Here is a 26,094-nt window from a genome sequence, read left to right as displayed (position 1 = left end):
CAAGGATCAGATGGCATATTTAGGAATGGAACTATCACTGTCAGGCCTAGAATGAAATTTTAATCAAATCCTACCAGGGAATTTTGTAACTAGGTCAAAAAAGAAACATATTTCCCTCTAATGAGCTATATCATATAAAACACTCTGAGCATATAGGGAAGAGCAGCCATGGTGGAAGTTGCTATTGCTGCATAAGGTAAATACTCCAGGAAAGAAATCCTGAAAACTGTATCACTTGTAGTTTAAAATTGAGAAAAGTGAGGAAGCTAAATATGATTCAAGCCCACAGCTGTAATATAAGCAGGAATAATAACAATTTCTTAAGATTAGACTGATCTCCAGTTAATCCACAATACAGCTTTCATTACCTAGAAGTAACAATAATTGCCTCATAGACCATATGTCCTTTATTGTCCAGGACAATCCAGATCCCAAATTTTACCCCATTTCCCCATTTTTCTCTTTACATATCGAGAATTGAAATGGTCTAAAAGTTTCTGTACTTTTCATGTCAAATTGTATCTCCAGGCAGCCTCTGGAAATCAAAAAAGCAACCAAAATCTTCTATCATGTATTGCATCCAACTTAAGGATTTGAAAAAAATGTGACCTTTTTCCATAAACACATATTTTCTTTAAAGTTGCATAGGGGCACACACTTCACTCAGTATTCAGTAGCAGTGCTGTGACCAGCTGCCCTTAGAATTTATTGGTTCTTCATAGTCTCTTAAATCATTTTCAAATCATTCATTTATTCATAGAGCAGAATGAATATCTGTTTTCAGGTTTCTCCAAGAACAAGATGAGGAAATTTTTTGACCCATCATTTAAGTTTTTCAGACCTTCCATTCCATTTTTATTCTGCTCTCTAGTTATAAAAATGCGTAGTTCAACAGGAAGGACATATTCACTTTAAGTGATTTTAATAAATTTATTTCATCCTTTCTAAGCAAAAATCCTCACAGAAAAAGACAAAAGTAGGCCAGAAAAAATCATGAAGTGGAATGCAGTTTGACATCAGCGTGGGCCAGCCCTGCGTCTGCAGTCCTCCCTTGGTCGGTCAGGAGACAGTCACTACCACGCTAAGCTGAAGGCTGCCCCTCTCAAAGCGGTGTCTCATACTCCAAAATCAAGGTCCTTTTTCTATCCCATTCTCATCCATTCAAGTTATAATTTCAAGTGACTCTTTGAAGTACTAATAATTGCCGATATTGCCTGTGCCCATACCTTATGTCATGTACTCTTCAAAAGGTTTTACATGAACCTGAACCTGCTCATTTAATGCTTATAACCACTATTCATAGTTTATACATCTGTTCTGGTTTGCAAAACTGAATTCAGGAAGAAAAAAAGAAACTTCCTTATGGTGTTTTTCAAACTATAGTATTCCTAATACTATTTGTGGATTTTAAAGTTTTGTGAATAAGGATACTACATGAGTGTACCTGTCTGAGCTCTTTTGCCTGCAACACATGGAGTATTTTAAAACGAGGTAAAAATAAAACTTTCTGCTAAGACTACTTCTTATAGGATGGCAATTTTAGCATTTCTGAGAACTATTCTTAAGAAAAAAATACTGCTTTTTAAAAAGTTTTCCAAACTTTTGTGGTCGAAAAGTTTCCAAGTGTTCACATGCTAGAATACCATATTCACATTGAATTGCCTTTGCAAAGGTCTTTCAATATAGGGTTCATGTAGTTTGCAAATAGGTTGATATAAAGGGAGAATTCACTTTGTAGCCAGTCTTTTCTTTAAACGAGGTCACCTTTCTTTAATTCTCTGAAGATAAAGCCTAAGAAAACTATATTTAGCCAGGCCAACTCAAATGGCAGACCAGAACGGAAGCTGTAAAACGCAGCCTGACAGGGTTGCCACAGCTCATTTTAGTTCTGTGTACCTACTTCCTACCCACCTGCCTTCATCACAAAGAAAATCCACGGGGACCCAGGTGGAAAAAAGTGCTATGGCCTCTGATCATTTGATCTATCTTGCATTAGCCTGAGCTCAAATTTATTTTTTACTCCTCTACTAAAACCCTTATGAGCAAAACAGGTTCTTTATGTCTAAGGTACATTTGATTCTGGCAAGAGGTAATCTTACTAGCTATTCCCACTATGCACTCTCATTTTGACTATAAAAATTTCAAAGATAAAAGTATTTATTATTTTTTCTAAAGGTACATGTGTTTAGTTCCAAACATAAAGAGAATCAGCTGCTTCACATGATCAGATTAGACAATTTTAAGACCTAAATATGAGAATTTTGTGTTTGAATTTTTTCTGTTTCTCTAAACTGGCATGCTAAAACAAGCAATCAAAACATAAGGACTAACTTATCTCTTCTCTTGATAACATGAGAAAGGATCTATGTATATGCATAGAGAACCAACTACTGTGTAGCAAGAATGTTTTTAACAATAAACTCCTTGAGTAATATTGACCTACACGTTTTCTCATGTGGGTGGATACAGGAACAGTATTTTTAGTGTCTAGGCATAACCTAAGGGAAGGCTTTATATATCTCATTAAATATACTTTGTTCTTTAATCGGCTCAAACACAAAATACACAAAAATAGATACACAAAAAGATTTTTTAAAAAGATACACAAAAATAGAAATATTTTCTAAAAATACCAATGTGAAGAAAGACAACTTTTTTATGGCAATATTCATAAACAAAGACAACTTGTATCAATGATCCTGCCCTATAAAGACAGCTTAGATGTAGCCATTAAAAAACAATTACACTTGGACAGTTCCAGTGTAAGAAATGGATCACAAACAGAAAAATGTCTTGATGCCAGACTTACTATAGTGTTTCCAAAAAAATGATTCCCTTGCTTGATTTATGGTTTTTCAGATTACCATTGTCAAATCAGGATTAAATGCTTGTGTAGCATTTGCCTATTCTTTAGGAATGAATGTGTTTTTTTTATCCCCTTTACCATATAATGATTCCATAAAAAGAAATGTATTAAGTCATTACACCTGAAAAATCTAAATCCTTGGAGGCATTGTTTGTTTGATTCTATAATTTGGTGGTAGAAAGAAAAACCTTGATGAAATAGTCCTTCAATAAATGCATGCCATTTATTTTTATGAGTCAACCTCCCTTAATGAAAGGAGTTTGAAAAATCTGGAAAGAATGTATAATTATAAACACATTTGGATTTGTACCTTTTTACTACTTGTAACACCGCCTTACAATTGGAAGAGAGTTTTTCCTCGTTTCCAAGTGCACCTTTCCTATCTCCACACATGTGCACAGCTCCCCTCCCATGTTTGAATTAAGTAAAAACAAACCTCAACTCCTTTATTCCATCACAAAATCTTAAAAGTTCTTATTTTCCTGAACTAGCCTATTTCTCTACCCCCATATCTGAGGGTGAACATGTGATTTATCTTTCAAACTATGACACTTTTAAGAGTGAAAGGGAGTGTTATTAATAATTACGCTAGGACAACATGAACAAATAAGTCTGTCCTTTTCAAACAGGGATCTATGCTCCTCCCCTATTAATCTGCATTCTTCATTTCTGTTAATGTAATATTTCACTGGCCTCAGCTCATTGGAGGTACAATATTACAGGCAAAAGAATCCAATCTGGCATATTTTGTACTGACAAGAACAGGTGACCCTGAACAATTTATATTTGTCTGAGACTCTGTTTTCTTGTGTGTAGAAACTGAAATAAATTTTCAAGCATTTTTGAAATAGAAATTGCACATGAAAAATTTTAAAAATATATTTTAAATTACCTGGTAACACTGATTTTCATTTATTTAACAAATGAGTACTGTATGTGGACAAAATATTAATAATAATAATGAAACATCACCATTGTTGAGGACCTTCCAGTGACAGGCATTTTACATTCATTATCCCTAGTACTCACAGGGACACTGTAGCTGATTTACAGTAAGAGAACTGGGGTTCGCAGATAACAGGTAATTATCAGAAAGTAGTGAGACTAAACTATTTCTAACTTTACTGTGTCTTTTATAAAACCATGGAATAACTCAAATACTCAAAAATAATAGAGAATAATATGTCTTAATGTACCAACCATTCATCTATAATAAATGATAATATTTTGCTATATCTGCCTCACATATATTTTTTTAAGAAACAATCACACAGATACAGGGGAAGCTCTCTGATTTTTCTCCCAAATTATATTCATTACCACCTTCCCTAGAAGTAACCACCAGGCTTTATTTGTTACATATTTGTTGCAAAAACCTCTGTACAGTGTCATTGTGTTTTTGCCATTGTATAAGTGAACTGTGCTTTATGCGTTTATTAATGATATGCATTTTTTCAACTTCATATTTGTAAGTTTACCTACTTGAAACATGAAGCCCTAATCTACTCATTTTTTTCTGTATTTCTCCATTATCTTGCTGATAAATTTGATAAAGTTGCTTCCAATGTTTAATAATAAGAAACAGTGGCAAGATAAATATCCATGTACATGTCTCCTCTTGTATAGGTGGAGCCTCTGAGCCAGCCACTTCTCTACTCCTTCACATAACCCTTCTGCACTCTGCCTAATAGTTCTGCAGTTGCGATTTAGGCTCCTTGCCAGCTGGCTTCCCCTTAATCTCTGCCACCATGAGGAACTGGCCAAGGATTTGGAAAGCAGGAGGAGGGGGGACAGAACATCTGTCCTGCTCTGAGGTGAAGCCTGCATCTTCCCAGCGGCAGAGGATGTGCGCAGGACTCCGATCTCACTTCTTTCCACTTCCCCAGCTCTAGACAGAAGCAGCTGCTCTGCAGGAGCCTCGGGTGGTCATAGCACCACGCATGCTCACCACCACTCACCACAGTCAAGAGTACCAGCCATGCCATAATTTCTACCATAAATTCATAAAAATTGTCTTATATTGTATAGAGGTATTTCCAAATACACACAGATCCACAAACAGATATAGACGTACGCATGCACTTATCCCTTACTAGTTTCTGTAGTTCTCAATATTTCTACATGGCTCTTATTCAGAAAGAAGTAAATTATTTGATCAAGTGAATATTCAAGATGGAAAATTACTGGCTTCAGTAACATAAAATGTCCTGAAAATTCAATACACCAATTAGCAGAAATTTCTTCTTCTATTCATTGCCTGAACTCTAATGAAATGTAACAATTAATAGTTTTTATTTATTTATGTTCCTAATATATCACACCCCTTGAAAGTATTTCAGAATATTCAGAATATGACAGGCACATTAATTAAAATGGTAAAGAACATTTTCTGTATGCTGATATTTTTAAAGGACTTTACAACATGAAATATGTATTATTAGTTTTGTAATGAAAAGAATCAGAATTAAATTATTATTTTAAAATATGACTGCTGTACAAAAAGTGCTATTTAGTTTTCTTAACAAGTAACCCAATAATGGAACATAAAGTCTAGAGATGAGTAGATTTAAATTAAAAAACAATGCCTTGTAAGAAATTAAATCTATAATGGTTTTATTATGACTTTGCTAACTATGCCATGACTGCTGAAGTTTGAGATGAGCTTTGATGCATAACTGTCTGCAGTTGAGTGTCTCCCTATTAGGCAGGTCCCCTCCTACCTGTCAGTGGCAGAGTATAAGACTTATAAGTGGCAATAACTACTCAACAGAGGTTTAATGAGCATGACATAAAAAATACGTGAGAAGATTTCAAAAGAATAGGTAGCTGCCATGAGAGTTTGGGTCTTCCAAAGGAGATTGAATATGTGTGTGTTAAATAAGTGGCCTAGCAGAAGACACCTCTCTTTCTGCTACTCTGGGCAGGAATGTTCTTTCACACATTGGATCTTTAATCATCTAACAGAAATGTACCTTCTCGTGGTTTTGTAATCTGATCACAGTCCTGTTTTGTGTCTGTCTGCTTCATCTCTCTCTCATGCCCTAAAGGAACGTTAGATTTCTAGACTCCTTAGAAGGATACTGGTTATTTGAATAGGTTGTTTACTGACCTGTCTTTGGTGTGTGTGTGTGTGTGTGTGTATGTGTGTGGTGGGAGGGCAGGGGGAGTTTGAAAGAAAGTGAAAGAGAAGTTCACTGTGCAGGGGGTCAATCCATGTTAGCTTCCTACCTACAGGTGATAAGCCTGGGTGAACACACCTTCCCCAACTGCGCTTATCAAAAAACATGTGAAGCTACATCTATTTATAACACCAAAATAATGATGCAGAAGCCTTGAAAGAAAGAAAATCTAAATATTTGCAGCTTCTACTCTTTTTATGAATGTAGACTTTTAAAGAACATTGGCTCAGTGGTGAATAGGAGGAGAACTCTAGTGAAAGGAAATAAAATAGAGGAGAAAATGTCCTGACTTAATGGTATCTTGGGTTCTAATTCCAATTCTTTGCTCAAATATCAATGTGATTTTTTAAGAAGTCACTTCCTAGGGACGACTTCTCTAATCATATGTAAAACAGTTAAAGGAAGTGGCGTCTGAAGTTTCTTTGCTCTAACAAGAGGACACTATGAGACCCCAGACATTTCTGTGTGTGTTTGGTATCAGGATGAGTTTGTACCCAGGAAATGTGATGAAATTCAGATTTTATACTTTGGCTGCGTAAGGACAAGTGGAAACCAAACAGGAAAAATTTAGCTTGAACAGACTAGAGAGAGCCACCTTTTTCTATCACATCGTCGACCTCAATGATGTTTTAGTTAAGTTCCTAACTTCTTCTCTAGTCAACATAGGGGAAGAAACAGAGATGTCTAATAATTTATTTAAATCCAATCGACATAATGCAAGATGACATTTGGATTTTCCCTTATTACATACTCTTTCTTTCAGTAAAAACTCAGGAAATTTTTGAAAAAATTTTTTCAGTGGTGATTTATTTCACATTAGATCATAATAACCTAAGCTTAACATTTTAGATGATTTACAAATGTAACCGAATTATGTGAGAAAATGAAGAAGAGATTGATGGTTTGGAAATTTCAGTACTAAACCAGTTCCAGTGAAATATTCTCTCCTGAAAATCTCTCTTATACAGACCAAAGAGCAGTAGCTCATGAGAAAAGATTACACTCAAATTGAAAGAGCTTTAGGTTTTAATAGGAAATCATCACTACACTTCAAATTAATTTATAAAATATGTTTCTGAAATGCTTTTCATGCTCTCTAAATTTTATGATAATTTCATTACTATACTCTTTCTTTGCTAATTAATGATTGCAATTACAGGTAATTAACAGTTTTTAAAAATTCTGGCTAACTCAGGTGCTCCTGAAATTCTGGTTATATAGACCTGACTGGTGTGTAATGCAGTAGCGGAAAATATGGACAATGCCCACTGTACCATTGGAAGTTAGACGGAAAATGGCCTGACAAGTTTTTTTCCCCTGCTGGTACAGAAGGGATTTCTCATGATACCTTAATTATCTGAACTTATTAGCTTTTTATGATGACCTGGGCATATTTTGAAAGGGATCATGAAGCTTAGCTCAAGATGATAATTTGAAACATTTTGTCACAGACAAGTCACATACAAAGCAATTCTTTTTTAATGCATCCATCAGATTATCAATAATTTTTCCTTTCTTATTTCATCAAGATTTTTTTAAAATATGAAACTTCACATTTAGATCCTCATGAAGAAAATAATGTATAGGATTTTGAAACAAAGGTAGAACATTTCTTCCAGATGTGCTTAGGCTTAGGAAATCAATGTAGTTAAGTACCAAGCAGTAGGAGGAACACTAAACCAGAAACCACAAAATGGGGCTCTAGGGTTAGGACAGTCATTGGACAGTATCATGGTCTGTGTGATTCCCATAACCTCTCAGTGTTCTTGTCTATATAATGGAGGTAATATTAGCACCCTACTGACCTCACCTTGTCAGGGTGTCAGTTTCAAAGCATTATGGGAATATCTCTGAAATGCTGCTTAGCAAACTGCATTACATTCTATAACTGACCTGCCTTCCCAAAGAGGCTGAAAGCTTCTTGAAATCAGGGATTATGTGTGCTGCCTCTTTATATCCCAACACATTGCCTGAAACACAGGTTTGATGAATAGCTGTTGAGTAAATAAATACTTTAACCAAGTGGATTCTATACAGCTGGCTATTGAAATTTAAAAAGAATAACAGGTGGTCCCCCTAAATAAAAGCTACCATTACTGAGAATTGGATGTTAGATGGCCAGTCAAGCTCCCTCACTTACGAAGTTAATGAAACCAAAGTAAGGATGTGCAAAACCATCATTTGGGGCAGGAAGAAAATATTAGAAATTCAATTTTTCATCTGAATTTAAAAAATGAAAGTTGTGCTGATGTTTAATAATATTCTAATTGACACTTGAAATCAAATGAACATTTAATCAATCAAATGTCATATAATATTCTCAATGAAACTTGAAGTCAGGTATCAAATGAATACACATCCCATCAGCCTCAGGAGGAATGGTCATTGCTGAAGGTGTGGGTGTCCTCACACTGTCACATATTTTTAGTATATTGATACACACTGTAAACCATTATATAGATTTATGGATCCTTTTACAGGTTTAACAAAATTAATTCTCCAAAAAATAGAAAATAAGTTTTAAAATAATTTTAAAAAGAAACTACACATTAAAAGAATTTTTTAATAATACAAATGAAAGCAAAGAAGAGCTGATGCTTCTCTTTGTCCTAAAATGAGTTTTTGTCAGCTACATTATGAAATGAAAACAATAAATATGTAACTTCTTTATAAAGAAATTAAGTAAAAATGCCCTGAAGTACCTAGGTAACCAATAAAAATATAAATTTACACTTACTAGTATTATGTGCCATTAATATATAAAATTATTTATTTTAAAATACTGTTCATCTTCTACATATTTTTTATTATATTTTATGTATTTATATGCATGTAAAAAATTGGTACAATATTATTTCTACAATAGTGCTACTAACATGATTTAGAGATAAATACATGCTATAGAACTGTACATACAAGTGACAGTATGAGCTAACATTTACTGGTCACGTACTAATACTATAAAATAATTTCCCCCATTATCTTGATGCTAATGCATATTATTGTTATCACTTTATATTTAAAATATTTAAAATTGGGTACATCATAACACATACTGATTAGGTACAGTATGAATTATAATAGAAAAATTAAAATTCATGAACTCACAACCTAAGAAAATACTACACTTAAGCCTTAAGCCACTGCTATGTCTTCATCCCTTTGCCTGAAACTCCAGAGATGATCACTACCATGAAACTCACCATAGATAACTATGTACCATCTTTAAAAAACGTATGTATCTCTATTGTATGATTCCATGCTGTGTGCAGTCTTTTCTGACATGATTTTCACTTAAGATTATGTTTCCACAATCATTTCCTGTATGTGTGTCTCTCATATATTTGCAGTGCTATATGTGTGACTATACACAGAGGGATTGTTTCCATGTTTTTTTTTTTTCTATTTCCATTTTTTCTTATATCCAGTGTGGCTTTGAACATTTTTGCATATTTTTCAGGGCATTAAATGTGACAGGTGACAGTAAATTTATGGTATTTCTAATAAAGGAAGGAACAGAAAGTAAGAAATATGCAAGTTTAATTTTACACAATAATGCCAAAGTATTTTCTAAACTGGTGGAACCAATTTACACACTGACTAGCAAAGTCAGGTGTCTGTTTTTGCTTATTGAAAAGCTTCTTAAAGTGGTCTTAATTTCACTTCTCTTGGTATTGTGAGATTCAATATCTTTTCATGTATGTCTCATTTGTTTACCATAAAAATTTTTATAGACTCTTACTAAGTTTTACCTTTTTAATTTTTATTGCACAGTAATTAATTACAAACATTATTTATCTGTTGTTTCTCTCCCCACCCATCTTTATTTTATCAGTTTGAATTTTTTTTAAGTAACATTGATTTCAATCCCATCAATTTCAATCTTCAGTTTTATTGTCTTCTTTCTTCTAATTTCTTTGGGTTTATTATACTATATTATTCTTGTAAAAATAATTTAATTTGATAGAAAAGATGACATATTTTATGGTGACATTTATATTAAATATCCAGAATAGGTAAATCCACTGAGACAGTAGAAGTAGATTGGAAGTTCCTAGGGCCTGGGTGGAGGGGAGAATGGGAAGCAACTTATTAATGGGGAGCAGGGTTTCTTTAAGGGGTAATGAAAATGATTTGGAACCGGTTGGAGGAGTGATTACACAACATCAAGAATATACTGAATGCCACTAAACTGTTCATTTTTAAGTGATTAAGTTTATGTTATATGAATTTAACCCCAATAACTTCATCTGGGCGATTAGTTTATTAATTTTCAATCTTAATGCTTTCTAATATAGTCATTGGTTTAATATATTGCCTCTAAAATATGGCTTCTGCTTCACATAAATTTGAAATGTACTATTTTGTATCATATAATTCTAATTTTTTCAAAAGTTCCATTATAAGTTATTATTTGACTCATGCATTTAACCACCGAAACATTTTGATAACAAAATGCTCAGTGATGTGCATGTCTTACCTCTTCAATTGCCGAAAGAACACTGGATTATTTTCTATTACAGATGCCTATATATATTTAAAACTAGATATTTTACATTATCAATTCCCAGAATCCTACTATACATGCATATAGAAGTTATTCAAAGGCTTAAATGAAAGGGAGTATTATTGTGCAACGAGTCCTGTCTTAAGGGAATTTGCATTTTCCGACCATAAAACTGCAGTCTCATTATCTTAATGTAACTTTTTTTTATTAAGATATCATTGATATACACTCTTACAAAGGTTTCACAAGAAAAACAATATGGTTATTACATTCACCCTTATTATCAAGTTCCACCCCTACTACCCCATTGCAGTCACTGTCCATCAGTGTAGTTAGATGCCACAGAGTCCCTATTTCTCTTCTCTGATCTACAGTCTTCCCCACGAACCCCCACACATCATGTGCACCAATCATGATACCCCACAATCCCTTTCTCCCTCCCTTCCCACTTGCCCTCTGCCACCCCTTCCCTTTGGTAACCACTAGTCCCTTCTTGAAGTCTATGAGTCTGCTGCTGTTTTGTTCCTTCAGTTTTGCTTCATTGTTATACATCACAAATGAGGGAAATAATTTGCTATTTGTCTTTCTCTGCCTGACTTATTTCACTAAGCATAATACCCTCTAGCTCCATCCATGTTGTTGCAAATCGTAGGATTTGTTTCTTTCTTATGGATGTATAGTATAACATTGTGTATATGTACCACTTACTCTTCATTCATTCATCTACTGATGAACACTTAGGTTGCTTCCATATCTTGGCTATTGTAAATAGTGCTGTGATAAACATAGGTATTCCCACCAGCAGTGTGGGAGGGTTCCCCTTTCTCTGCATCCTCACCAGCAATTGTTGTTCTAGTCTTTTCTATGTTGGCCATCGTAACTGGTGTGAGGTGATATTTCATTGTGGTTTTAATTTGCATTTCCCTGATAATTGGCAATGCAGAGCATATTTTCACGTGCCTGTTGGCCATCTGAATTTCTTCTAAACAATCTACTCCAAAACTACTAGATTTAATATCTGAATTCAGCAAAGTTGCAGGATACTAAATTAATACACAGAAATCTGTTGCCTTCCTATACACTAACAGTGAAATAACAGAAAGAGAAATCAGGAAAACAATCCCATTCACAATTACATCAAAAACAATAAAATACCTAGGAATAAAACTAACCAAGGAAGTGAAAGAACTATACTCTGAAAACTACAAGACACTCATGAGAGAAATTAAAGAAGATACCTATAAATAGAGACACATCTCATGCTCATGGATAGGAAGAGTTAATATTGTCAAAATGGCCATCCTGCCTAAAGCAATCTCCAGATCCAATGCTATCCCTATCAAAATACCAAAAGCATTCTTCAACAAACTAAAGCAAATAGTTCTAAAATTCATAACTTAATGTAACTTTTAAATGCTATCAAGGATACTTAGGAAACATCCTCAGCTCTCTCCTTAGATTCACTGGATTCATCTTTTATCTAACCCAGGTTAAAATGTACCAAACATTCTGTGTTTAATAAATATGCACTGAATTCATTAGGTAATGGAGAAAGACTTAGCAATGATTCTCTACTCTGAAAACTAAATGTTGAGTGTTCAGGCATAAACATTAAAAATGTAAGACCCTTAAAAACCAAAGTAAAAGCAAAATTTAAAAATCCCTTAATTCCCCCTTTCTTTCATACTCGCATTTTGCAGAATGTTTACATCTCTTGGCTGTTGGGACCATGAAATTTCTGGATTCCTCATGATGGTTATTCAGAATAATTTTATCAGTCATTGACTCACAATAGATCCTTTGCTACCAATGTTGCATTTCACTATGACTGAAGACAGTTTGATCCAAAGTTTGCCTTTACCTTTACTCCTCTGATACTTGGTTCCTTAAGTGCAAATTTTCCTTACCAGATCATTAATTTCAGTGGGAATAGTGCAAACATTTGGAAGAGCAGAATTGTGTGGAAAATTAAATAATTCATTATATTATTGTCTCTACAAGAAGTTTCTAAAAGTACTGATGTTAGCTTTGCGTATGGTTATAGCTCATTCCTCTTCATAGCTGATACTGATATTGGATTGTTCCTTGAATGAGAAATGTGTGAATTCCACATTTAGTCAACTCAGATTACACTAAGAGAAGCATAAAGATGATCTTCCAAATATTCCAAATTCGAGGTAAACCAAACACTACAAAGTAGATAATATCTAGTCAAAGAAAATAATCTAACAAAACTTTTTTTAAATAATTGGTTAATTTTCATTCATAATCAAGTATCTAATTTCATTTATTTGTTTACTTTGCTTAGTCAATGTTTACTGTTCTAATAGAAAATTTTTTTGATAAAGCTTATTTGAGAAATTAATTTTTAAATGCAAATCTATAATTAAAGTTTGCTAGTCTATAAAATAACATTAAATAATAACTAATATTGATTTTGCTTCCAGAATAGATCAATAGGAAACACAGCTATATATAAGTCACTGCTAAATACTGCATTGTCCAGTCAGTTCTTATATTCATTTGCAGAAAACACTCCTTTCCTGGAAATGTTCTTATTCAATACAGTGTACATTTTCCAAGATTTCACATTTGCAAATCTGTTTATCTGGGGTAACGTAATTAAGAACCATTGTTTGCTACTGCTTGCTTTTAGTTGTTTCACTTGCTTTTTCCAGTGTTTGAAAGAAAATATAAGCACTACATACACCAGCAAAAGACAGCATAAATGTTGGTGGATTTAATCTCATAGTCATGCACTTTCAAAAGCAACTTTCAGGAAAAAATGTATTTAAAAATGAGCCCCCAGTTTTTTTTAAGGTTCAAGATGGCAGCCTGAGAGCTGAGACAGAGAACTCCTCCAAAAACCACATATAATATGAAAATATTGTTCATACAACTAATCCTTAAAAAGCAACAGGAAAGAAGGCTGCACCAGACTGCAAACACCTAGAGAACACAACAGACCTCACGAAACAGGGTAATGTACCAAAGCCTTCATCCGGTGGGACCCAAGCCCTTCCCCAACCCCAGCTCACTGGCAGGAGGAAGAGAAACAGAGCGAATGGAAGCCTAGGACTGCTGAACACCCAGCCCTAGAGATCTGCTTTGCAAGTACAAACCTACATTGCATGGTGCTCTGGAGATTAGTGGGGTTGGAAAGAAAAGACAGACAGAATAATTAAGAGACTGAGATTCCAGCCATTTGTGGAGGACAGGGATCCACATCTGGCTGTTCTGGGACAAAGGAAAGGTGGGCGGTCTGAGAGGCTTCCTTTCAGCGAGAGGGCTGCTGAAGGGGTGGGCTTTGCATGGAGCCTGCTGTTTGGGAGAAGGGACAGGTGGAAAAGTTTGTCTGGGAGCACTCTGCCCAGCAGATTGGGAACTTTCATGAGCTTCACGCATTCCATCCCCATAGGTGGCTACTCAGTTTTGAGGCCCCCCCCAATGCGATACACAGCCTGCTGTGCCTCCCTCCTGGACTACCAGCACCAGCTTGCAAACCATCAGTCCTTGCCCTGGGATCAGGCCAGCCAGAGGGAGGCCCCGCCTATGAAAGATACAGACACAAAGCACAGAGGCTTACACCTGTGTACTCAGTCCACTGGCTCTGACAGTGGAGATAGGCACTGCAGCTGGGAAACAGAAAACAGCAATTTCCTTCCCCCAGGCACTAGTGCTGCTCCCCTGCAACCCCCGACCCCATTCCAGGGGATGAGCAGTTCCAGAGACTCGACCACCTGGGCACTAGAGGGTGCAACATAGGAATATGAAACATCAAAGAAACCTGGTTCAGATCAAAATCTCACAAACCCCAGAAAAAGGGCCAAATGAAACTGAACTCACCAATCTTCCTGAAAGAGAAATCAAAATAAAAATCATAAACATGTTCATAGACGTACAGAAAAATATTCAAGAACTCAGGGACAAATTTAGGATAGAGATTCAATCATTAAGAAATTCCATATCTGAAATGAAACATACAATGGAGACATTTAAAAGATTAGATGTAGTAGAAGAGACAGTAAATGGAATAGATATTAGAGAAGAGGAATACAAAGAAGCTGAGGCACAAAGAGAAAAAATGATCTCTAAGAATGAAAGAATATTGAGAGAACTGTGTGACCAATCCAAATGGAACAATATCACATTATAGGGGTACCAGAAGAAGAAGAGAGAGAAAAAGGGATAGAAAGTCATTGAGGAGGTAATTGCAGAAAACTTCCCCAATCTGGGGAAGCAGATAGTCTCTCAGGCCATGGAGGTGCACAGATAACCCAATACAAGGGACCCAAGGAAGACAACACCAAGACATATAATACTTAAAATGGCAAAGATCAAAGATAAAGACAGACTTAAAAGCAGCTAGAGAGAGAAAAAAAGATCACATACAAAGGAAAACCCATCAGGCTATCATCAGATTTCTCAACAGAAAGTTTACAGGCCAAAAGGGACTGGCATAATATATTTAATGCAATGAAGCAGAAGGACCTCAAACCACAAATACTCCACCCAGCAAGATTATCATTTAAATTTGAAGGAGGGCCTAAACAATTATGAGATAAGCAAAAGCTGAGAGAATTTACCTCCCAGAAACCACCTCTACAGCAATACATTTTGGAGGGACTTCTATAGATGGAAGTATTTCTAAGGCTAAATAGCTGTCACCAGGGGAAATAAAACCACAACAAAGTAGAACAATTACTAAGCAGATGCAAAATCAAATCAACTACACCAAAAGTCAATCAAGGGATAGACAAAGAGTACAGAATATGTATAGAACATATAAAGAATGGAGTAGGAAGAAAAAAGAGGAAAAAAAGAAAAAAGAACATTTAGGTTGTGTTTCTAATAGGATACTAAGTGAGTTAAATGAGACTGTTAGATAGCAAGGGAATTACTCTTGAACCATTGGTAACCACACATTCAAAGCCTGCAATGGCAATAAGTACATACCTGTCAATAATTGTCCTAAATGTAAATGGTCTGAATACACCAATCAAAAAACATAGAGTCACTGAATGGATAAAAAAACAAGATCTGTCTACATGCTGCCTACAAGCGACTCACTTCAAACCCAAATACATACACAGACTGAAAGTAAAGGGATGGAAAAAGATATTTCATGCAACTAATAGGGAGAAAAAAGCAGGAATTCCAGTACTTGTATCAGACAAAATAGACTTCAAAACAAAGAAAGTAACAAGAGACAAAGAAGGACATTACATAATAATAAAGGGGTCAGTCCAACAAGAGGATGTAACAATTATAAAAAGCTATATACCCAACACAGGATCACCTACATACATGAAACAAATACTAACAGAATTAAAGGGGGAAACGGAATGCAATGCATTCATTTTAGGAGACTTCAACACACTACTCACTCCAAAGGACAGATGAACCAGACAGAAAATAAGAAGACAGAGGCAAAGAACAATGTATTAGAACAGATGGACCTAACAAACATCTACAGAACACTCTATCCAAAAGCAGCAGCATACACATTCTTCTCAAGTGCACATGGAACACTTTCAAGAATACAACATTTACTAGGCCACGAAAAGAGCCTCAGTAAATTCAAAAAGATTGAAACTGTACCAACCAGCTTCTCAGATCATAAAGGTATGAAAGTAGAAATAAATTACACAAAGAAAATGAAAAAGCCCACAAATATATGAAGGCTTAATAACATGCTCCTAAAGAATCAATGGATCAATGACCAAATAAAAACAGAGATCAAGCAATATAAGGACACAAATGACAATAATTCAAAACCACAAAATCTGTGGAACGCAGCAAATGTTGTACTAAGATGGAAGTACATTGCAATACAGGCCTCCCTCAGGAAAGAAAAACAATCCCAAAGGTACAGTCTAAACTCACAATTAACAAAACTAGAAAAAGAAGAACAAATGAGGCCCAAAGTTAATAGAAGGAGGGACATAATAAATATTAGAACAGAAATAAATAATATCCAGAAGAATGAAACATTAGGAAAAAACAATGAAAGCAGGAGCTGGTTCTTCAAGAAAATAAACAAAATAGATAAACCCCAAGACAGACTTATAAAAAAAAAAAAGACAGTCTACACATATATAGAGAATAAGAAATGAGAAAAGAAAAATCACTATGGACACCACAGAAATACAGAGAATTATTAGAGAATACCATGAAAAATTATATGCTAACAAATTAGATAACCTCAAAGAAATGGACAACTTTCTAGAAAAATAAAACCTTCCAAGAGTGACCCAGGAAGAAACAGAAAATATGAACAGAACAATTACCAGAAAGGAAATTGAACTGGTAATCAAAAAACTACCTAAGAACAAAACACCTGGACCAGATGGTTTCACTACTGAATTTTATCAAACATTTAGTGAAGACCTAATACCCATCCTCCTTAAAGTTTTGCAAAAAGTAGAAGAGGAGGGAATACTCCCAAACTCTTTCTAAAAGGCCAGCATCACTATAACACCAAAACCAGGCAAAGACACCACAAAAAAAGAAAATTAAAGAACAATATCCCTGATGTACATAGATGCAAAAATACTCAACAGAATAATAGCAAACTGAATTCAAAAATACATCAAAAAGATCATCCATCATGATGAACTGGGATTCATCGCAAGGATCCAAGGATGGTACAACATTCAAAAATCAAGGAACATCATCCACCACATCAACAAAAAAAGGATAAGAACCACATGATCATATCCATAGGTGCTGAAAAAACATTCAAAAAAATTCAACATCCATTCATAATAAAAACTCTCAACAAAATGGGTATATAGGGCAAGTACCTTAACATAATAAGGGCCATATACGACAAACCCACAGCCAACATCATACTTAACAGCAAGAAGCTGAAAGCTTTTCCTTTAAGATTGGGAACAAGACAAGGATGACCACTTTCCCTACTTTTATTCAACATAGTTCTGGAGGTCCTAGCCATGGCAATCAGTCAACACAAAGAAATAAAAGGCTTCCAGATTGGCAAGGAAGAAGTCAAACTGTCCCTGTTTGCAGATGACATGATATTGTGCATAAAAAAGCCTAAAGAATCCACTCTAAAACTACTAGATCTAATATCTGAATTCAGGAAAGTTGCAGGATACAAAACTAATACACAGAAATCTGTTGCATTCCTATATGCTAACAATGAACTAGCAGAAAGAGAAAGCAGGAAAACAATCCCATTCACAATTGCATCAAAAAGAATAAAATACCTAGGAATAAACTTAACCAAGGAAGTGAAAGACCTAAACTCTGAAAACCACAAGACACTCATGAGAGAAATTAAAGAAAATACCAAGAAATGGAAACACATCTCATGCTCATGGATAGGAAGAAATAATATTGTGAAAATGGCCATCCTACCTAAAGCAATCTACAAATTCAATGCTATCCCTATCAAAATACCAACAGCTTCTTCAACGAACAGGAGAAAAATAGTTCTAAAATTCATATGGAACCAGTAAAGACCCCAAATAACCAAAGCAATCCTGAGAAGGAAAAATAAAGTGGGGGGGATTATGCTCCCTGACTTCAAGCTCTACTACAAAGCCACAGTAATCAAGACAATTTGGTCCTGGCACAAGAACAGATCCATAGACCAATGGAACAGACTAGAGAGCCCAGATATAATCCTAAGCATATATGGTCAATTAATATATGATAAAGGAGCCATGGATATACAATGGGGAAATGACAGCCTCTTCAACAGTTAGTGTTGGCAAAACTGGAAAGCTACATGCAAGAGAATGAAACTGGATTATTGTCTAACCCCATATACAAAAGTAAACTCAAAATGGATCAAAGACCTGAATGAAAATCAAGAAACCATAAAACTCTTAGAACATAACATAGGCAAAAATCTCTTAAATATAAACATGCACAACTTTTTCCTGAATACATCTCCTGGGGCAAGGAAAACAAAATTTAAAAATGAACAACTGGAAACACATCATGCTAGAAAGCTTCTGTACAGCATAGGACACCATCAATAAAACAAAAAGGCATCCTAAAGTATGGGAGAATATATTTGCAAATGACATATCTGACAAGACGTTAATATCCAAAATATATATAAGAACTCACACACCTCAACACCCAAACAGCAAATAACCTTATTAATAATGGGCAGAGTATATGAACAGACACTTCTCCAAAGAAGAAATTCAGATGGCCAACAGGCACATGAAAAGATGCTCCACATCGCTAATTATCAGGGAAATGCAAATTAAAAACACAATGAGGTATCACCTCACACCAGTTAGCATGATCAACATCCAAAAGACTAGGAACAACAAATGCTGGAGAGGATGCGGAGAAAGGGGAACCCTCCTACACTGCAGATGAGTATGTAAACTAGTTCAACCATTGTGGAAAGCAGTATGGAGGTTCCTCAAAAAACTAAAAAATTGAAATACCATTTGACCTAGGAATTCCACTGCTAGGAATTTACCCTAAGAATGTAGGATCCCAGTTTCAAAAAGACATATGCACCCCTATGTTTATTGCAGCACTATTTACAATAGCCAAGATATGGAAGCAACCTAACTGTCCATCAGTAGATGAATGGATAAAGAAGATGTGGTACATATACACAATGGAATACTATTCAGCCATAAGAAGAAAACAAATCCTACCATTTACAACAACATGGATGGAGCTAGAGGGTATTATGCTCAGTGAAATAAGCCAGATGGAGAAAGAAAAGTACCAGTTGATTTCACTCATCTGTGGAGTATAAAAAAAAGGAAAAAACTGAGGGAACAAAACAGCAGCAGAATCACAGACCCAAGAATGGACTAACAGTTGCCAAAGGGAAAGGACTGTGGGTGGGGGACTGTGGTGTAGGGAGGGAGAAGGGGAATAAGGGGCATTCTTTTAGCACACATAATGTGGGGGTGGGTCATGGGGAAGGCAGTACAGCACGGAGAAGGCAGTAGTGACTCTATAGTATCTTACTACACTGATGGACAGTGACTGTAATGGGGTATGTGGGGGTACTTGATAATGGGGGAATCTAGTAACCACAATGTTGCTCATGTAATTGTATATTAATGATACCAAAATTTTAAAAAATTGATCCCAAAATTAAAGAACATGAAAGTGCCATCAGTTTTAAGGTTTGGAAAATACCTGATCAAACCAAACACTTTCCTCATCATATAGAGGATGAAACTCATCTTTATCACATTACTGGTATAGCCAAAGTTTGTAAAATCTTATGCAATACTCTTCCTGTGGCATCAAATTTTTTTTCTCTCTTTTTTTTGAATGTCTTAGTTTAGACTGGGGAGGTATTTTTCCCATGATTATTACAAATTTAAAATGTGGAGTTTGAACAGAAAGAGGTGCATAATTACTGAGATTATTCTGTTAGTACATTGCAGTTTTATACATGCATGCACACACACACACACATATATATATATATAAATATATAAATACATAGATATAGATAGATGCATATCAACAATTTGAAAATCCAAGATTATAAAACTAAGCTCTAAACTGATAATTACTTGTCTATGGAGGTCTGTAAATGAGATGGAGATAAGCTAAACTATTTATGAACTACTAATCTAGAACTGTTAAAACTGACAATATTTACAGAAAATGCATCTCAGTTGAAATCTGGGTTCTTACACTCACTACTGGTTAAGTATTCTAAGCGTCAGTATTAGTTTTTTGTTTTCTAGAAAAGGAATCAGAGATCCATTACCATTGATGTTCCAGGTTGTTAAAAAAGTAACAGTAAAGTCAATAACATAAAAGGAAATAAACATATAAGTATAATATTTAAATTTATAGTACTTGAAATGAATGATCTCATTGTACTTGTGAAGTAACGCTGTGACCTAGGCAGGAAAAATGTTGGAACTGTCATGATAAGGCAGGTAAGAGATACTATATACTGAGCAGCAACAGTAGCCAAGCAGCTGTGGCAGCTCCTCAGCTTCGTGTGGAGTGGAAAAGAACAAGCTTCTGTCTTCCAGTCAAGTCAAGGTCTTAGCCCAAGCTCCTACTGCCTATTTCTGAACCTTTTGCCATAGCCAGGGGGTAGGATCAGTCTGGAAATTCCTGTGAAGCTGAGGATGATGTTCAACCCACCCAATCCACATAGGTTCAAAATGTTAATTTCCCAGAGGCAGTCCAATGTTAGAAAAGACGCATAGATGACAGACAACAAAAAAATTACTGAGGCAATTACTGAAGCCCTTTCACACATGACAGAACCTATGCGAGAGCATCACACAGACAGAAAGTATGTTACAGAGACTCACAGTCTATCAACATGCTGTTGGAAACAATTCAGGATGACTACAGCTTCATTTTAAATGAAACCAACTGACTTAGATCCAGATACAAAGGTATTGAAAATTTACAAATTTATAGAGAGAAAGGTTCTCTGACACCCAGAGAGAGAACAGCCTAAAGATTGGCTACTCTTGCCACCACTGATGGAAAGAAACTTCCTTCAGGGACTCAAATCACATGAATGTCAGGTCACCTGAAGTCACACCACAGCTCTGTAATGCTCTGCTCATTTTATTTTTTCCACCTTTTCTTCTCTCTACTTCTCATTATGAATACTTTCTATTGCTGCATTTTCAAGCTCACTAATGTTTTCTTCCATGACATCTAAACTGCTGTTAATCCCATCTATTTCATCTAATAAATTATAGTTTTCACCCCTAGAAATTAAATGTGAGTCATTTTTATGTCTTCCATGTCTATATTTACCATGTTCAATCTATACAATAGTTTCTTGAACATAAATAAAGACTATAGCCATAACGCTGTTTTAAACTTTCTCTATCAATTCCATTATCTCTGTTGTTCCTCGGTCAGTTTTGGTTGATTTTTATCCCCATTAGGGGAGTCATTTTCCTGCTTCTTTATAACCTGGTATTAATGTTGTTCGTTTGTCTAAAGTATTAGTTTGCTATGCTGCCAAAGAAAGTACCACAGACTTGGCAGCCTAAAGTAGCCCAAATTTATATTCTTTTTGTTTCTGTGGATTAGAAATCCAGGCATGGCTTAGCTGGGCAGTCTGCTTAGCACAGAACAAGGTTGCGCTCAAGTTTCCACCTGAACTTCATTTTCATCAGGGCCTACGGAAAATCTGCTTCAAGCATTTCAGGTAGTAGAAAGAATTCATTTTCATATGATTGTATGACTGAATGACTGACTGCCTGCATACAAAGGGAGGTAATTCCACAAAGGCATGAACACTAGGAGGAGAGGACCATGGGAGTCACATTACGGTCTGTCCATCACACCATTGTGAATTTTACTTTGAGCTTTAATTGAGATGAGGTTAGCACTGTGATTCTTTTGGGTGTCATTTTGTTTTTTATTAAGGCATTATTAATATACAATCTTATGAAGGTTTCACATGAGCAACACTGTGGTTACGACATTCCCCCCATTACAAGTTCCTACAGAATACCCCATTACAGTCACTGTCCATCTGCATAGTAAGATGTTACAGTCACTATTTGTCTTCTCTGTGCTATACAGCCTTCCCCGTGTCCCCCTTATATTATGTGTGCTAATCATAAGATCCCTTAATCCCCTCTCCCTCCTTTCTCACCCACCCTCCCCAACCTCTTTCCCTTTGGCAACCACTAGTCCATTCTTGGGTTCTGTGAGTCTGCTGATGTTTTTTTCCTTCAGTGTCTGCTTTGTTGTTATACTTCAAAGATGAGTGAAATCATTTGGTACTTGTCTTTCTCCACCTGGCTTATTTCACTGAGCATAATACCCTCTAGCTCCATCCATGCTGTTGCATATGGTAGGATTTGTTTTCTTCTTATGGCTGAATAATATTCCACTGTGTATATGTACCACCTTTTTGATATCCTTCATTTACTGATGGACACTTAGGTTGCTTTCATATCTTGGCTATTGTAAATAGTGCTGTGATAAACATAGGGGTGCATATGTCTTTTTGAATCTGAGATCTTGTTTCCTTTCGGTAAATTCCTAGGAGTGGAATTCCTGGGTCAAATGGTATTTCTATTTTTAGTTTTTTGAAGAACCTCCATATTGCTTTCCACAATGGTTGAACTAACTTACATTCCCACCAGCAGTGTAGGAGGGTTCCCCTTTCTCTGCATCCTCGCCAACATTTGTCGTTCCTAGTCTTTTGGCTGTTGATCATGCTAACTGGTGTGAGGTGATACCTCATTGTGTTTTTAATTTGCATTTCCCTGATAATTAGCGATGTGGAGCATCTTTTCATGTGCCTGTTGGCCATCTGAATTTCTTCTTTGGAAAGTGTCTGTTCAGATCCTCTGCTTTTGGGTCTCATTTCTTAAGCCTGGTAATAAGAAAGAAGCAGAGCATGATTTAATCTAGGACTAGTTTACCCTCCTGTTGAGGCAAGACTCCTTTGAGCTCTTTTACCTGACGCCACATGAATTATGAGATTCTACTCTGAATGGCAGAAAGAGTACTATTCCAGACCCTGTATGAGAAGTAGGTACTATTTTCTCTGATCCTTTAGGGTAGTTCTTGCCCTAGTCCCAGGTAATACTTACACAAAATACTGACCAGAATTCTGCCCAAACTTGAGGGGGCTCCTCTGCAGACTGCCTGAGTCCTCTCTCTCCATGCACTGTGGCCTGTGCCCTAGAAGCCTGCAGCTTCCAGGAGACGGTGTGGGCTCCCCATGCCCCCAGCTCCCTCTCCCACACTCAGGGAGGCCGCCGGAGTCCAAGGAGGCTCTGTCTTCCCAGCTAGGCCCGGGAACTTCCCCCAGGCAGAGGCATGGGACAACCCTGGGGCTCGTCTCATTCTTCTTCATCTCAGGGATCACTGCCCTTCATTGTCTGATACCCAATGTCTTGAGAACTATTATTTCAAATATTTTGTCTTTTATTTTTATTTTTTTAGTTGTTTCATAAGGAAGGGTAAATCTGGTCCTGTTACTCCATTTTAGATAGAAGCAGATGTTGTCATAAGACTTTTTAATTCTTATTCTTACAAGTGAACAGTTTGATACTTAACAAAAAATTTTTAAGCTCTTTTCTGCCAGCTTCTAAGGGACAATGAGAAAAATACACCAACTTGCATTAAAAAATGCAGTTCATAGTGTGCAACAGACACACAAATAGTTCTCGACAGTATTATGTAAGTGCCCTAAAATAAGGTTACACAGAGTGCTGTGGAACCAGTATGTGTTACTCCCTCTAGAAGGTAAACTTCTTGAGGGATTATGCATTTTTGCATCCAGGCATCTAACAGTGCCTGCTTCAGACAGTTAACTCAAATAATGTGTAAGTATTTAACAAATCTACAGGCTTCCCTCCTGGCAAATATTATGATACAAGAAATGATATACAACAAAACCTTGATTTGGCTGAATCCAGTTTATATTTCTTTTTTCAAATAACCTTTGTAAATGATATATAACTCTATGTCTTGTTGAGATTATAAGCAATAAGAGTGCATTTTGGAAAAAAAATTTACATACTCATAAAACTAGAATTTTAGGACTTAGCTTTGTAATTCTTTTAAAGCCTTTCAAATCTTTATAAACTGTATTTTCAATTTGACTAAGAGACACAGTGAGTTAGTTGTTACTAAGCATTTTGGTCCTATTGCCAAATGGAGAGGTTTTCCTCCCCTCTCCCTGCCCCCCACCATTTTTCTTTAGAAGTAAAAAGGTCACTCAATATAATTCTTAAGATGCTCACCCACCAGAGTATTCCTTGAGAAATGTAACTCTCACAAGTAGGGTAAAAAATATTTACAAATGTCAAGACTCAAACAGGCAGTCTTATTTTAGATCTTGATAAATCTCTCCCCAGTATAATCCCTCTCTCTCCTTCCATCCCCCTTTTATTTTCGATCTGGGCACTCAGTTTAGGAGACATGCCAGACATTTTCTAAGAGCAGAAGGATGGTTTTACCCAACAAGCTCTCTGGGATCAAGAGCAGGAGCTCCAGGTGGGGAAGCTGGGGATAGGAGGAGTTCCTTAGCAGCATCCTCATTCTCACGATACCTCATTGTGACTGTGCCCTTACCATACATATTCTGTGTGCAGGTCTAAGCATTTTGCATGGATTATTGCATTTAATTCTCATAAAAACCCTATGAAGTTGGTATAATTATTATTTTGGGTCTAAGGGGTTAAATAACGTGCAAATCAAATGGCAAATATACAACAGAATTGGAATTCAAATGCTCCAGCTTGGTCTCACTGTCAATCATAATCCCTACATTATGTGGCTTCTTTTCAGAATACGGAATCCAAGTCACAGTGGTAAGAAAGTACCCTGGATGCATGGAATAAGCATTGTTTGACAACAATGGTAGGATATGTGCCTGTTTATCACATGTGCACTATCCCTGAGGCTAAACCTGAGATGACAAGAGACAGGCAGGAACCCCAATTAGGCAATGCCATGTGACTCCCTTCCCCTCTCATCACTCATGTTCTTTGCTATGCTAAGTTGATTAGGACTTTCTTAAGAGGGCTATATTAGGGAATGCCATGATAAGAAAAGACGAAAATCAACAGAAACAGTTCAAAGCTAATGAATCTAACAACTAAATAAATCAAGCTGACCTGAAAACTAAACCAGTCAAGTCTACCTACAAGGTAACAGTGATCTAGTGGTACCATGCATTCTGTTAGATACAAATTTCAACCAAAACACTCCAAGTGTTTATGGTTCACTGCATGAAGATCCAATTTTGGAAGAAAACAGAAAATAAATGTTTGCCCCCCTTTACATTTACTCTGTAAATTAAAGTATAATTCTTAACATCAAGAAAAATCATTAAAGTATCTTTGCCTTCCCTATGTTAAGGCCAAATAAAATAAATGTGTCTGAATGCTGTTCACTTAATAAGTAGGGTTTACAAGATCATGCATAGTGCTGAGTAGCTGAAATATCAAAGTGATCACACCTTTCAACTGCCTCACTTATAAGGTTATTCCAAAGCATATTACACAATTTCATCAGTAACTAAGGACACATGGTTCCCTTTATTATGAAGGAAATCTGAATGACTTCTTTCAAGAACATGAAATCTTTTTCAATTATCACCCTTTTATTTTTTTTTAATGCAATTGTGCCTCATTAATACAAATCACATAGAAAACATTACTCTAGCCCTCAGTGAAGCTCTGGTATAGAATGGAGTCATATATACTTTCCTGGCCTGCCTGTAATATACAAGCAATAGGGTCATAACTCCCAGAATCTTTACATTAAAGGTACACAATCAAAGCAAATCAAATTGGAGGTGTATACACTGACCTGGATGGAGTACAGCAACATTAGGTGATCTGAGTTCAAGGCCTGCTTTACCATTTACTGGATCTGTGACTATGAATATGTCAACTTCCCTCATGGGGCTCTAGGAGGAAGAGATGACCTCTGTGGTCCCTTACAACACTGGAATCCTAAAAACTGAATATTTAGGGCTTGAACAAATTGAGCCCTGCTTGTGAAGTTATAACCAAACTCTATGTGTTGTGACATATTTCCCAAATATGTTGTGTTTTCAG

This window comes from Manis pentadactyla, chromosome 13 (genome assembly GCF_030020395.1).
Source record: "Manis pentadactyla isolate mManPen7 chromosome 13, mManPen7.hap1, whole genome shotgun sequence".
NCBI lineage: Eukaryota > Metazoa > Chordata > Mammalia > Pholidota > Manidae > Manis > Manis pentadactyla.
Note: the sequence above shows the minus strand (reverse complement) of the source record.